General features: G+C 41.3%; 1 protein-coding gene and 1 non-coding gene across 31 annotated transcripts in view; both read right to left on the bottom strand.

The window, feature by feature from the left end:
- Positions 1-12,512, bottom strand: part of Plekha5 (pleckstrin homology domain containing A5) — a 184,414-nt gene that overhangs the window by 107,391 nt on the left and 64,511 nt on the right. The window contains exon 1 of one of the 30 annotated variants that reach the window (XM_060384356.1): positions 11,865-12,016. The exons of the other annotated variants lie outside the window; for them this stretch is intronic. The gene's annotated coding sequence lies outside the window, so the exon portion shown is untranslated. Of the gene's footprint in view, positions 1-11,864; positions 12,017-12,512 lie in introns of those variants that run through there. 30 annotated transcript variants of the gene reach the window in all.
- LOC132654394 (U6 spliceosomal RNA) lies at positions 7,962-8,065 on the bottom strand. Its single transcript, XR_009592048.1, has one exon. It is a non-coding gene; the product is annotated as a U6 spliceosomal RNA (small nuclear RNA).

The raw sequence follows: 12,512 nt of genomic DNA, 5'->3' as shown, positions 1-12,512 counted from the left end.
GGGCACACATGCCAACCTGCAGTTGAGGTGGAGGTGGGGGTTGGGGAGTCAGGGATAACTTGCAGAAGCAGTTTTTCCTTCTACTACATGGCCTTCAAGCTCGAGCTTAGCCTGATCTTACTGGTCTCAGAATAAGCTCTTGAAGAGCAGATACATTTGTTTGGGGACAATGACAGATAGTGTTCTTCCATCTTCTCCCAGCCAAACTCTTCTAGAGCTCATGTCAATCATTCTGTTGAAACTGCATTGCTAAAGGTCAATCAATAGTCTCATGATCAGCATAACAACGGCCTCTGATTCTCATTCTTTTGGTATCTACACAGCTTTTGACACCTGGAAATTTTTATATTCTTGGACTCTGCTAAATGCTCTTTAGCTCTGACCATGGGTCTCTGGACTGACCTTCTAAATTTTCTCATGCACTGTATTTTTTTTTTTTAAGATTTATGTATTTTATTTATATAAGTGTTTTGTCTGCATGTACATATGCATGCCAGAAGAGGGCATCAGATCTCATGAGATCTCAAGGTTGTGAACTGCTCTGTGGGTACTGGGAACTCAGGGCCCCTGGAAGAACAGCCAGTGTTCTCCACTGCCAAGCCATCTCTCCAGGACCCCACACACATATTTTTCATCATACCCCTTGCACACATATGCTCTGATTTAAATTCCCACCTTTTCCCCACAACAGGCTTGATGGCGGTGGCAGCAGCATTATCAAGCACAATTAAACTTTACTGAGCACAGTGTGCTGGGTCTCATATTAAATTAGGCTTTTCACATTGCACACACAAACCCTGTGTCTACCTAGTAACCCATCAGAGCCCACACATACTCCACATAAGCAACTTATCTATTGCTTTTGCAAGCTTGTTCTATTGTGCTGTAGTCTCTCATTTGTCATCTTCTCCCTCGCATAGTGGAGGGAGTGTGAGCACAGAAAACAAGGGTCTAGAAAGCTTCACAAATCTCTCCTGTGGTTTTATTAATTTTCCACATGAGTTTAAAAGTCAAAATTATAACATAGAATTGAAGTATTCAGCATCTCCACTACTGATGATCAAAAGCAAATACCAGCAATGCGTTTACTTCATTCAGACAATACTGCTGTATGTTAGTTCTGCTTTGACTGTAAAATGCCATCAAAACTGAAATATGACAGTTACAATTGACAGTATTGAAAAAATCTTGGACAACAGTTTGTCAGAGAGGAAGAAAAACTAAGAGAGAAGTATCTTTTAAAAGGAATCATAGCAGGCAGACTGCAGCAGCAGCTGTAGCAGACAGACCAGGCTGGCCTCAATAGAGAGCCACCTGCCTCTGCCTTGCTGGGGTTATCAGACAACTTAGGATTTACCTCAACACAACCTAACCAACTAGCCAGTTGTGGGTGCACACCTGTAACCCTTGCACTCAGGAGGCCAAGATAATTGGGATCAGTGTGGACTAAAAGGTGAAACCCTGCCTGGGAAACACAGACACACTCACGCGCACACATACCACATATAACCTAACTAATGGAAGGACTTTATAAGCTGGGCACCCCTCAGCACTGTCTGTACTGAAGTGTGGCAGTACTGTCCTCACAGCTTACCTCCAGTGGCGGCTGCTGTGAAAAACCTTAGGCCACCTGCTTGCTTGCTGCAAACACTGCACACACTTGCCTATTGCTGCACTGACATCTCTTATAAATGCACGAGATGCTGTCTCTGGACAAGCCAACAGGTGTTTTTTGGCTCTCCTGCTCTTTCCTTTCACTGTGAAGGAGGGAAGGTGTAAGCCTTTAGGTCTTAGCTGTACTTCAATGATCATATTGAATTTTTGTTTCTGTCGATGTTTTAAGATAGGACCTTGCTATCTAACCCAGGCTGGCCTCAAATTCATGGTGATCCTCCTGCCTCAGTCCTGGGTACTGGGATTATAGATGTAAGCCACCATGATTAATTTGCTGTATATATTCTAGAAAACTACTACAACAACAAAACAAATATAAGCTGGGCTCGGTGGTTCACACCTACAATCCTAGTTCCAAGACATATAAGCCAGGGAATTAAGTGTGTTCAAAGCCAGCCTTAGCTACCTGGCCTATTTGAGGCCATCAGGTACCACATGAGAACTTGTTACAAAATAAAACACTCCATAAATACAGATATAATCTGTACTAAAATCAGCACTATACTAACTCCTGTGATTAATTTTATTTGTAAATTGAATAATTATTGTTAAATTATAATCTGACCTTTAAAGACTCAACTTAGCCAAGAAGCCAAAATTCAGTGTATTATATTGGCTAGCTTTGAGACTGCTTTATAATGATTAAAATTTTATTTTATTTCTTTTACTTTTTAAAAATGTGTATGTGTTTGTTTGTGTGCATGCATGCATACACAAGTATATGCCATGAAACATATGTGGAGGTCAGAGGACAATCTTTGGACAATTTCAATGGACAATTTCTCCTACTTTTATGTCAGCTTTACAGAGATTGAACTTTCTCTCTCTCTCTCTCTCTCTCTCTCTCTCTCTCTCTCTCTCTCTCTCTCTCTCTCTCTCCAGGGTTTTTTCTCTGTAGCCTTAACCACCCTGAAACTTACTCTGTACACCACACTGGCCTCAAACTCTCATGAAGCTCTGCCTACCTCTACCTCCTGAGGCCTGGGATTAGGCTTTCACTGCCGCTGTCACCAGGCTCAAAAGATACTTTTTTAAATTCTTAGCTCTTAGTAGACAGAAAATGAGGGATGTGGTGGTTACAACAGGAGGAAGCAGTGCTGGCTTTGCCAACCCTCCTGTTCTTTCCCTTAAGATTTACATTTGTTTATATGGGAGAGCTTTGGCCCTATTTTCTAAGGTTCAGTTATCTATTTCCTGGATGCACAGCTGGCTAGATATTAACTGTACTGTGCACTCTCTCTTCCCACCTCCTCCTTGCTGCACTAGCACTTCTTCTAAAAACAAAGGTTTCTGGTAAATTCATAAAATTGCCTTTAGTAGACAAATCATACTTTCTAACTGACCTATACAGTTCAGAGATTTTCTCAAGGAAAAGGTTTACACCAAAGAAAATTGGTAGTTTTATGTAAGATGTATCTATTTTTTAATATACAAAGGAAAAATGTCATTGTTTATATAAGCAAGGAAAAAAAGCCCAAAGAATTGTTTCAGAGAGAACAGAGCTACCAAGATGACTTCATTCCAAGAAGCCAGTGACCAATCAATTTCTTGAACTAACTCTGAACTCCCATGAAAACTCTTCTAAGCCAAATGACATCATTTGGAGGATTCTCCTGGTTTTCAGTATAGACCCCATGCTAGGATCTGTCATTTCATATCTTTGCAAAGCAGAGTTAATCTATTTGCTTATTTTACTTGTGTGTGTATGCAGTCTATGCTGGTAGTGCCCATGTAGGCCCCACACAAAGTTCACCACCTTGTTGCCTTAGGATCGGGCCTCACTGAATTGGAGGCTGGGTGGGCAGGAGTGGCTGGGATGATAGGCACATGCAACCATGCCTATCGCTCTAGGTGCACACTGGGTATCTGAATTCAGGCCCCATGCTTGCAGAGCAAGCACTCTTACCCACTGAAACATCCTCTCAGCCCCCAAGTATTTTCAATTTATATTTGAAAAATGTTAAAAACCTCAGAATGTAAAAAAAGATTTTGCTAGGACACATATTTGTTTTTATTTTAGGCTTACTAAATTGTACATTCAACATCTGACATGTTACTTTTGGTTAAATATAGCTAGTAAGCCACCAAGATACCAAACTTAGTATCTATCTCCAGTCTCAGGGAAAGTAATAGATCATAGTGGGGTACGGCAACCATCTCACCTGGAGCTCCTAAGCAGTAAAGAGTAAGAAGTCGTGGCCCCAGATCCATTAGCATTTATTTGTGCTCGCTCTTCTCAGAGTAAATGAGAACTAGAGAGTACACACAGCCAATGGCTAAACACAAGGAAAACTGCTCTTCAAGCTAGATTTCAGATATAACAGGGATGCTCGAACTCAAGGCAAGCTACAACTAAATCCAATTATCAATTTCTCAAAGAACATCAAACAAAAAGTCCCTGAAGTGAGCAAGTGGAATAGCAGGGCAGCTGACAGATATTTCAATGACAAGGCAGAAGGTCTAAGATTCCAGTCAACATGGGAATAAAGGCTATTTTCCAACCACCCCAGCAGCATTCAGGATACCAGGGAAGGAATCGTATATCATGAGAAAGAAAAACAATTGAATACTCAAAATTGGAATGAAGGGAGGGGTCCACACATTTAGTTGAAGAACTGAGGATTATGGTATATACTGCAATTCAAATAATACAAATTACTTATATATGGGATTTTGCCTACGTGAATATCTATGTACCACGTGCATACCTGGTGTTGTTGGAGGCATCCAGAGGAACAGATGGTTAGAACCACCATCTGTTGCTCGGAATCAAATCCAGGTCCTCTGTAAGAGCAGCCCGTGAGTGATCTTAACCACTGAGACATTTCTCCAGCCCCAGTTCAAACCATTTTAAAGGCTAGACTCCAATGAAAATGTAGGACAGATGTAGATGTGTAAGGAAGCATGCCAACAGCTTGTCAAATGAAAATTCACTCTAGACAGGACAGATCGGAGACAGCCTCCCCCAAGCCCAGCAGTAACAGAGGGGAGGCAGGAGAATAAGATTTCTATGTGGAAGAAAAGAAGGTTCTGAATGCTTAGAAACCTAGAATTACCGCCGGCAGATCTGCAACTCACGTTACCTTCGGCCACCGGCCTGTGTAAATTGAGGTAGTATCAAAAATAAAGACAAACCCAAGAGGCTACTGTCACTATTACTGCTTTTATTTTAGGTGAGTCCTCACTTTTCGTCTCTAACCTTTATTACTATTGTTGCAGTGCTTGAGTGTGGTATGTGTGGAGTTTAGAGGGCAACTTTCTGAAGTCCTCTCTCTTCTTCCACCTTTCTGTGGACTGAGAGGATCAAGGTCATGGGCCAAGCTTGTGTAGCCAGCAGCTTAACTGCTGGGCCACCTTGCCAGCACTGGTCCTTACTTGTTACTCTTCAGGTGACAACTCCTAAAGGAAACAGCTCACACACAACCGAGAATGTTAAGAGGGAATTAATTAGACTCAAACGCACACATGTAGTGAACATTCTGTTTTCTATTTATGTAACAAAAACAACAGCTGAGAAAACATAAAAGAGATGCATTTGGTTTAGTGTTTTAGAAGCAGAAAGTCACTGTTTGGACACTGACGAGGACCTCTACACAGATGAGATTACAATGGGGGAACATAATGTGGAGGAATCACATGGGAGATAGTGAGAAACTCAGGCTCTTCTTTTTACAGCAACCCAATCCTGTGCCAGAGTCCAAGAAAAGCACCAAACACAGACACGGTCCAACCATTAGACCTCGAAACTAAGAAACTTGCCACCTCAACACCCCTCTACTGTGGGGACTGAGCTCCAATCTAGCACTTGAATGGGAAATACATGTAGAGCACACTCAATTATAGCATTTAGCTTCCTGAAGGATTCATATGAAACAGTCGTTAGCAAAGACCTAGATATGAGAGTAGACGGATGTGAAGAAAACCAGAATGACTTCAAGAAAAAGAAATGATTAAACAGCTATAATACAAAACGAGTCCAGAGGAAACCACCAAAGAGCTACAATCAGAGAAGCTGACAAACTAAAGGTTTTGACCATCAAAACCCTGAGACCATTCTAGACGGAAGCTGAGCTACAGATGCTACAGATGCACTTTCTGTGTGCGTGGGAGCCATGTTGCTACTAGCTCAACTACAGTTGGCTTAGGGTAAGCAATCACATAATTCTAATGAACCTATTGTGGTGGAGTGAATAAGAATGGCCCCACTGCCTCATATATTTGGACACTTAGTCATCAGAGATTGGCACTACCCAGGAGAAAATAGGAGGTAAGCCCTTGCTGGGGGAAGCCTGACACTGGGGGTGGGCTTTACGGTTTCAAAAGCTCTTCCTGATGTCCACAGACCTGGATGTAGAACTCTCAACTTCTCCAGCCCCATGTCCCTGCACATCACTATGCTTCTTTCCACTATGAAAATAACAGATCAAACCTCTGAAACTGCGAGCCAGCCCCACTTAAATGATGTATTTTTATAAGAGTTTGGCATGGTTATGGCATCTCTTCACAGAAATACAACACTAAGACACTATCTTAAGTCATTCATACCTGAGAACTCCTTAACATATACTACTTTTATATCGTCTACTGAACCACCTTAAATTTGCCAAAAAGCCATATACCAGAAGAAATAGAGCAGAGAAAAGACAAAGTATAGGACTCTGGGAAGATACTACTTGACATGTTCTTTGCCTGTGTCATAGCTGACCTGCCCTACCACTGAAGAGTTATACTGAGTAGCATCACTCATGGAACTCAGAATTTACTGGGTACAAATAATTACAAAAAACTGAGCCACATAATAGTAGCTAATAATCTCAGTTGGATTCTTATTTGTTTGTTTGTTTTTCAAGACAGCATTTCTCTGTATAGCCTTAGCTGCCTTGGAACTTGCTCCATAGACCAGGCTGGTCTGGAAGTCAGAAATACACCTGCCTCTGCCTCCCACGTACTAGAATAAAGGTGTGTGCCACCACCACCTGGCTTTAGTTTGATTCTTTCTTTCTTTTCTGAGACAGGCTACACGTAGCCTTGCCTGGACTTATTTTGTAGACCAGGCTGGGCATGAACTCACAGGGATCCATCTACCTCTGCCTCCCTGAGGTCTAGGACTAAAGGTGTGCACCACCATGGTAGGCTTCAGTTTGACTGTCTTAACAGTTTTATTAGAACAGCAATCATCACAAAGACAGAGAATAACCTCTCTAGAGTTCTGGCTTTCCACCCTGCCCCCAACAGAATGAAACCAAACAAATCTACATGTGGTGAATGCCAACCACACACTGGCCTGTCCAGTTCGACTAAATGAGAAATTCACACTCACCTAAATGTAATTTTAGTTGACATGGCTCTTACAGTAACAGAAAAAAAAAAAAAAAAAAAAACATCTGGGGGAAAAGCTGAGGCTGGAGAGATGGCTCAATGGTTAAGCATATATTCTGCTCTCCTAGGACCTACACCACAACCATCTGCAGCTCTAGCTCCAGGGGCATTTGACACCCCTGCCATCAGTGTTGTCTGCACTCATATGCCACACACATAACTATAGTTAAAAATAGTGAAAATAATTTTTTATTTTTAAATTATTTTTATGAATTACAGTTTATTCACTTTGCATCCCCCCTGTACCTCCCTTCCTCCTGCCCTCCCAATCCCACCCTCCCTCTTCTCCACCTGTGTCCCTCTCCCAGTCCACTGATAAGGGAGGTCCTCCTCCCTTTCCTTCTCATCCTAGTCTATCAGGTCTCATCAGGAGTGGCTTTGTTGTCTTCCTCTGTGGCCTGGTAAGGCTGCTCCCCCCTCAGGGGGAGGTGATCAAAGAGCAGGCCAATCAGTTCCTGTCAGAGACAGTCCCTGTCCCCATTACTATGGAGGCCATTTGGCTACCTCTGTGCAGGGGTTCCAGGCCATCTCCATGAGTGATCCTTGGCTGTAGTATCAGTTTCAGAAAAGACCCCTGGGCACAGACTTTTTGGATCTGTTGCTGTCCTTGTGGAGCTCCTGTCCTCTCCAGGTCTTATTATCTCTCACTTCTTTCATAAGATTCCCTGTACTCTGTACAAAGTTTGGCTATGAGTCTCAGCACCTGCCTCAATACCCTACAGGGCAGAGCCTTTCAGAGGCCCTCTGTTGTAGGCTGTTACAGAGGGCCTCTCAAAGGCTCTTCTTTCAGCCTTTTCCTGTTTTCTCCCTCCTCCAATGTCCACCCTCTTTGCCTTTCTGAATGGGGATTGAGCATCTTAGCCAGAGTCCTCCTTCCTGATTAGCTTCCTTAGGTGTACAGATTTTAAAAAAATATGGAACGCTTCACGAATTTGCATGTTATCCTTGCGCAGGGGCCATGCTAATCTCTGCATCGTTCCAATTTTAGTATATGTGCTGCTGAAGTGAGCATGTGAAAATAATTTTTAAAAGTAGTTTTTAAAGACAGGGTCTTGTGTGGCCCTGGCTGGCCTTAAAATTTTTATATAACTAAGGATGTTTGGAAACTCCTGATTCTCCTGCCTTCCAAGTGATGGGGCTATAATACTGGCTAAACCAGAGTGAAACTTAGTCAAGTCTATTTAATGCTCCTACTGTGCAGATTACAGCAGGAGCACACAGGAGTAAAGTTGATGTGGAACCAGGACTGGAGATAATTCTACTTAGAAGGTAGATGTAGAAGGACCAAGAGTTCAAGGCCACCACTGTCTATAGTGATGTCTCAAAAGCCAAAATAAAATAAAACAAAAACAGTGCAAAATAAAGCTGGTTTAAAAAAATGAACTCTCTCTCTCTCTCTGTTTCTCTGTCTCTCTCTCTCTTGACGATATTGTTATGGAGAGATGGCTCAGTGGTTAAGAACACCTGTTCTTGCAGAGGACCTGGGCTTGATTCCCAGAATCCAATGTCAGCTCATAATTATCCATAACTCCTGTTCCAGGAGATTCAACACTCTCTTCCTACTCCTCAAGCACGACTTGTATGTGGTACACAGACATATATTTGAGCAAAATACTCATACACATAAATAAATCTAATAAAATAAAACACACTAAGTATATTGTTTATAAATCAGTACGCTTGGAGGCTAGAAAGATGGCTTAGCATTTAAAAGCACTGGCTGCTCTTCAAGAGGTCCTGAGTTCAATTTCCAGTAAGCATCTGTAATAGGATCTGATGCCCCTTACTGGTATACAGGCATACATGCAGACAGAGCACTCATACATACAAACTATATACATAAATAATTTTAAATAAATAATTATGCTTTTGCAAGACTGGGTTTTAAAATAAGATACATAATATTTTTTTAATTATGAAATTAAGGTAACACTTATTTGATCAGCTCTTTTGCTACTAACACCTGTCTAAAAATAACCTTGATTTTCTCATATTAAAAAAATTAGACATATTTCTATTTATAGTTTAAAAAAATCCAGTGAAATGATGATATCTACATGAAATTATAGATAGCAGGAAATGGATCAGGTGTCCAGGTCTACCAGACTGCAACAGCAACTTCCTTTCTTACTACAAATAACATCTTCTGAAAGTTTTTTTTTTTTTTTTTTTAACAGAAATAATCAATGAAAACCTTGTCTTTTTCCCTCAAAAGACAAAATCTGGCTATCTACTGCCCAGGTTGGCCTGGAGTGCCTCTGTCTCCTGAGCACTGTTTTCTAGGCATGCCCACCACATCTGACTAAGGACTAAGAAAAACAGAAACTTGAGAGAATTATAAAAGTCTCTACTTCACCACTCTTTTTTTTTTAATTTTATTTATTTATTTTTTTTTTCAATGCAGTTTATTCAGAAACCTTGAACAATCCTCGGACCCTGGGGAAAGCCAGCCCACAGCTTAAATAGCCTCTGGGTAGCCAACCCCAGCGTGCCACGTGGGCAATGCAGATAGGTCCACAGACATGGAAGCAAGCCAGATCCTCAGCCTTAGCCAAATGTGGAGTTGTTCGTGACAGAGAGCACTCACCATCGGGAAGGTGGTACTTCACCACTCTTTCACCGCACAATCCTGACGTAGTATCTGTCTATGCTTCGTGGTTTTGCAAAAACCTTGGTTGGGGCATTGCACAACTTTAAGAAGGTAGTTTTAGCATATGGCTGGCCCTGTTAGCTAAGGCTCACCATGCACACGCCTTGCCTTGGAACTCTTCCCCAGTAGGGTGGCCTCACTCACGTCTATACTGAGCAGAGCTCCTGCTTGGATTATCAGAATGCCTGCCAAATATTTAGTGGCTTTATAGTTTTTCTTTTCAAAGAAAACTATGTTCCAGGAGAAATTAAGTCCTTGATCAGCATGGGAAAAGGCCACATTCTCTGTAAAAGCCTTCATAGCTTGCTTTTTTCAAATGACTTGATAACAGGGCCCATTATCACTCAGGGCCCTTCAGGAGCTTCCAGTGCCGGTGAGTGTTGCAGAGGTTAAATGAGTGTCGCTTCATTGGGAGATGAACACACTGGCTTGACTATGAACAACAGACCTATGCTTCCTTTAGAGCCAGGCAGCCTTTGCAATCAGCAACGTTTCACATTCCCTTCCTTGCATCTTTCCCACTGGTTCTATGTGCTTAAACAACAACAACAACAACAAAAAGTAAGTCTTTTGTTGTCTCTCTTCTACTGAAGAGCTGTAGTGCTCAATGAGGAGAGGCAAACAGGACTAAATACACCAATTAACTCTGACATCAACAGAGATTTACACATTTTGTTCATCTGAAATACTTAGAGAAAAGTCAGCAAAATTCATAAAAGTGGAGCTGCTTACTGTCTCACGGCAGTGTGTTATAGTCTCAATCCAGGCACAGCACAGGCAATAAACATAGTAGACACTTTATAGAACTTGCTATTTACACAGCAAAGTCTTATACTAAAAATAAGTGCAGACAAATGATACTTGTGATACCCAAGGTCACGAGTAGGAGTCAATGTTGAGAAATGGGACAGATTTCCTGAGCACCTTCACCCACCTCCATGTCTAACTGCTAACCTTCTCTTTATGCATCTCCAATGCACACCCACCTCCTTCCCATGTGCCGATCCTGGAAAATGGCATAGCGGGGGCAGTTCACACAATTGAGGTATTTTAGGAAAGCATCACATAACTGCAGGGCACGTACAGCACTGAGAGTTCAGTATTCTCCCCACACATTCTTCAAAGTATCCGCTAACCCTCAAACTCCCTACCTGACATTCAGGTGTATAACACAATTTTTCCCAAGGAAAGATACATGGTAATTTTATGCTTTCTCTCAAATCTTCAAAAGCTATAGCAGTTATCCCAAGCTCGGAGGCAGAATTTGACTCTGCAGAATACCCAGAAGACTTGTTGTCAATGCTATTTATTCCAAATAGTAAAGCATAGTCTTCACTAAAAACAACAATAAAAGATTATAAATACTACCTGGTGTTTTAAGAATAAAATATGTGAAAACACATAAAGTATCTTTCTTTAAAGTCCATGCTAAAACATAAACACTTCAGATTAAAAATTGAAAATCATACTTAAGATTATCTTCCTAGCAAGCAACTAAAAACAGCAAAACATTGTTCCATACTCTTCCATAGTTAATGCAATAGCTAAAAACAGAACAGATTCCAAACCTGGATATAGAATTGTAGTGCACTTAAAATGTACTGTTGTTTTCGTTTTACGTTCTAATTTTAAATGACTAGCTGTATTGTCAAGCAAAATTTTTTCTGAACCACCTAAATATGTGTACATTACTATAAACACACTTTTATTTTCATTGAATAACTGACCTTATGCTAAACAAGTCTTAATCTATTACTTTACCAAATATAGGATAGAACTGTAAAGGCAAAAGTTGTGATTTTACTACAAAGCAAGAACAGTGAAATATGAGTTTGCAAAAAACAAGAACGCTAAACTGCCTGAACAGAAAAATCATGGTCTCTTGGCACACAATTCCACCACCACTATTCAGCACAAAGAGCAATGCTGCTGTGGAAGGCACCGGGGAGTGTTATCACAGCAGTTTGTGAGCTGGTCACCTCAGAAATGCTGACAGTATTTTTGAAGGACGACACTTAAGAGTGTGGAGCAGTTTTCTCCAGAGCTGTGTGTACTAGCTCCATGCAGCTTCGGCTCAGCACAAATGAGATACAGATGTAAGTAAATGCACAGACAGACAGCTTACTGAGGACAGACAAAGCAGAGTAAACCAAGCACTCACCAAATAGTCTTTTGCTAACTAAGTTGCACTGTGCTCTTCACCTCAGGCTTCTGCTTTCTGACAGAATGAAGACACTGAGCTCTTCCTTCTGCTCTTTCCACCAGAAGCTGAAGCACACTGCAATCTTCTGGAGCAGGTCCCTCCTATGAGCATGCTCAGTATCCAACTTAAATAACTTGGTACCTCAGCATGCCATGACCTACTTCTAAACAAACTCACAGAGCTGCACACTCAAAGATCATTAACTGTAATCACTACACACACTGCCAAGCCAACCGGCTGGACTTTAACTCTGTGGTCTTGGTGCTTCATTTAACTTGATGTGACAAGTAAGAACTGCTTCTATTCTTTCATTAAATCACACCCTTATGTTTCAATATTTTTAAAGGTTTATTTTCTTTTTATTTATGTCTCTCTGTGGGTCTGTGCACATGAGTATGGGTGGCACAGGAGAGAGGCTTAGACCTCCCTGGAGCTGAAATGACAGGCATCTGTGTGCAGCAATGCTCTTATTGGCTGTGCCATCTTCAGCCTCAAGTGTCAATATTCAACTGTCAACACAATATGCCAAGATTCTGGAATTATCTGCAATTTTAAGACATCTAATATGTGACCCTCCAAATGTAAATACAAGCATGGTAAAGCAAA

The sequence above is a fragment of the Meriones unguiculatus genome, chromosome 5 (assembly GCF_030254825.1).
Source record: "Meriones unguiculatus strain TT.TT164.6M chromosome 5, Bangor_MerUng_6.1, whole genome shotgun sequence".
Classification (NCBI taxonomy): Eukaryota; Metazoa; Chordata; class Mammalia; order Rodentia; family Muridae; genus Meriones; species Meriones unguiculatus.
Note: the sequence above shows the minus strand (reverse complement) of the source record. Positions and strands in the feature narration are given on the sequence as shown.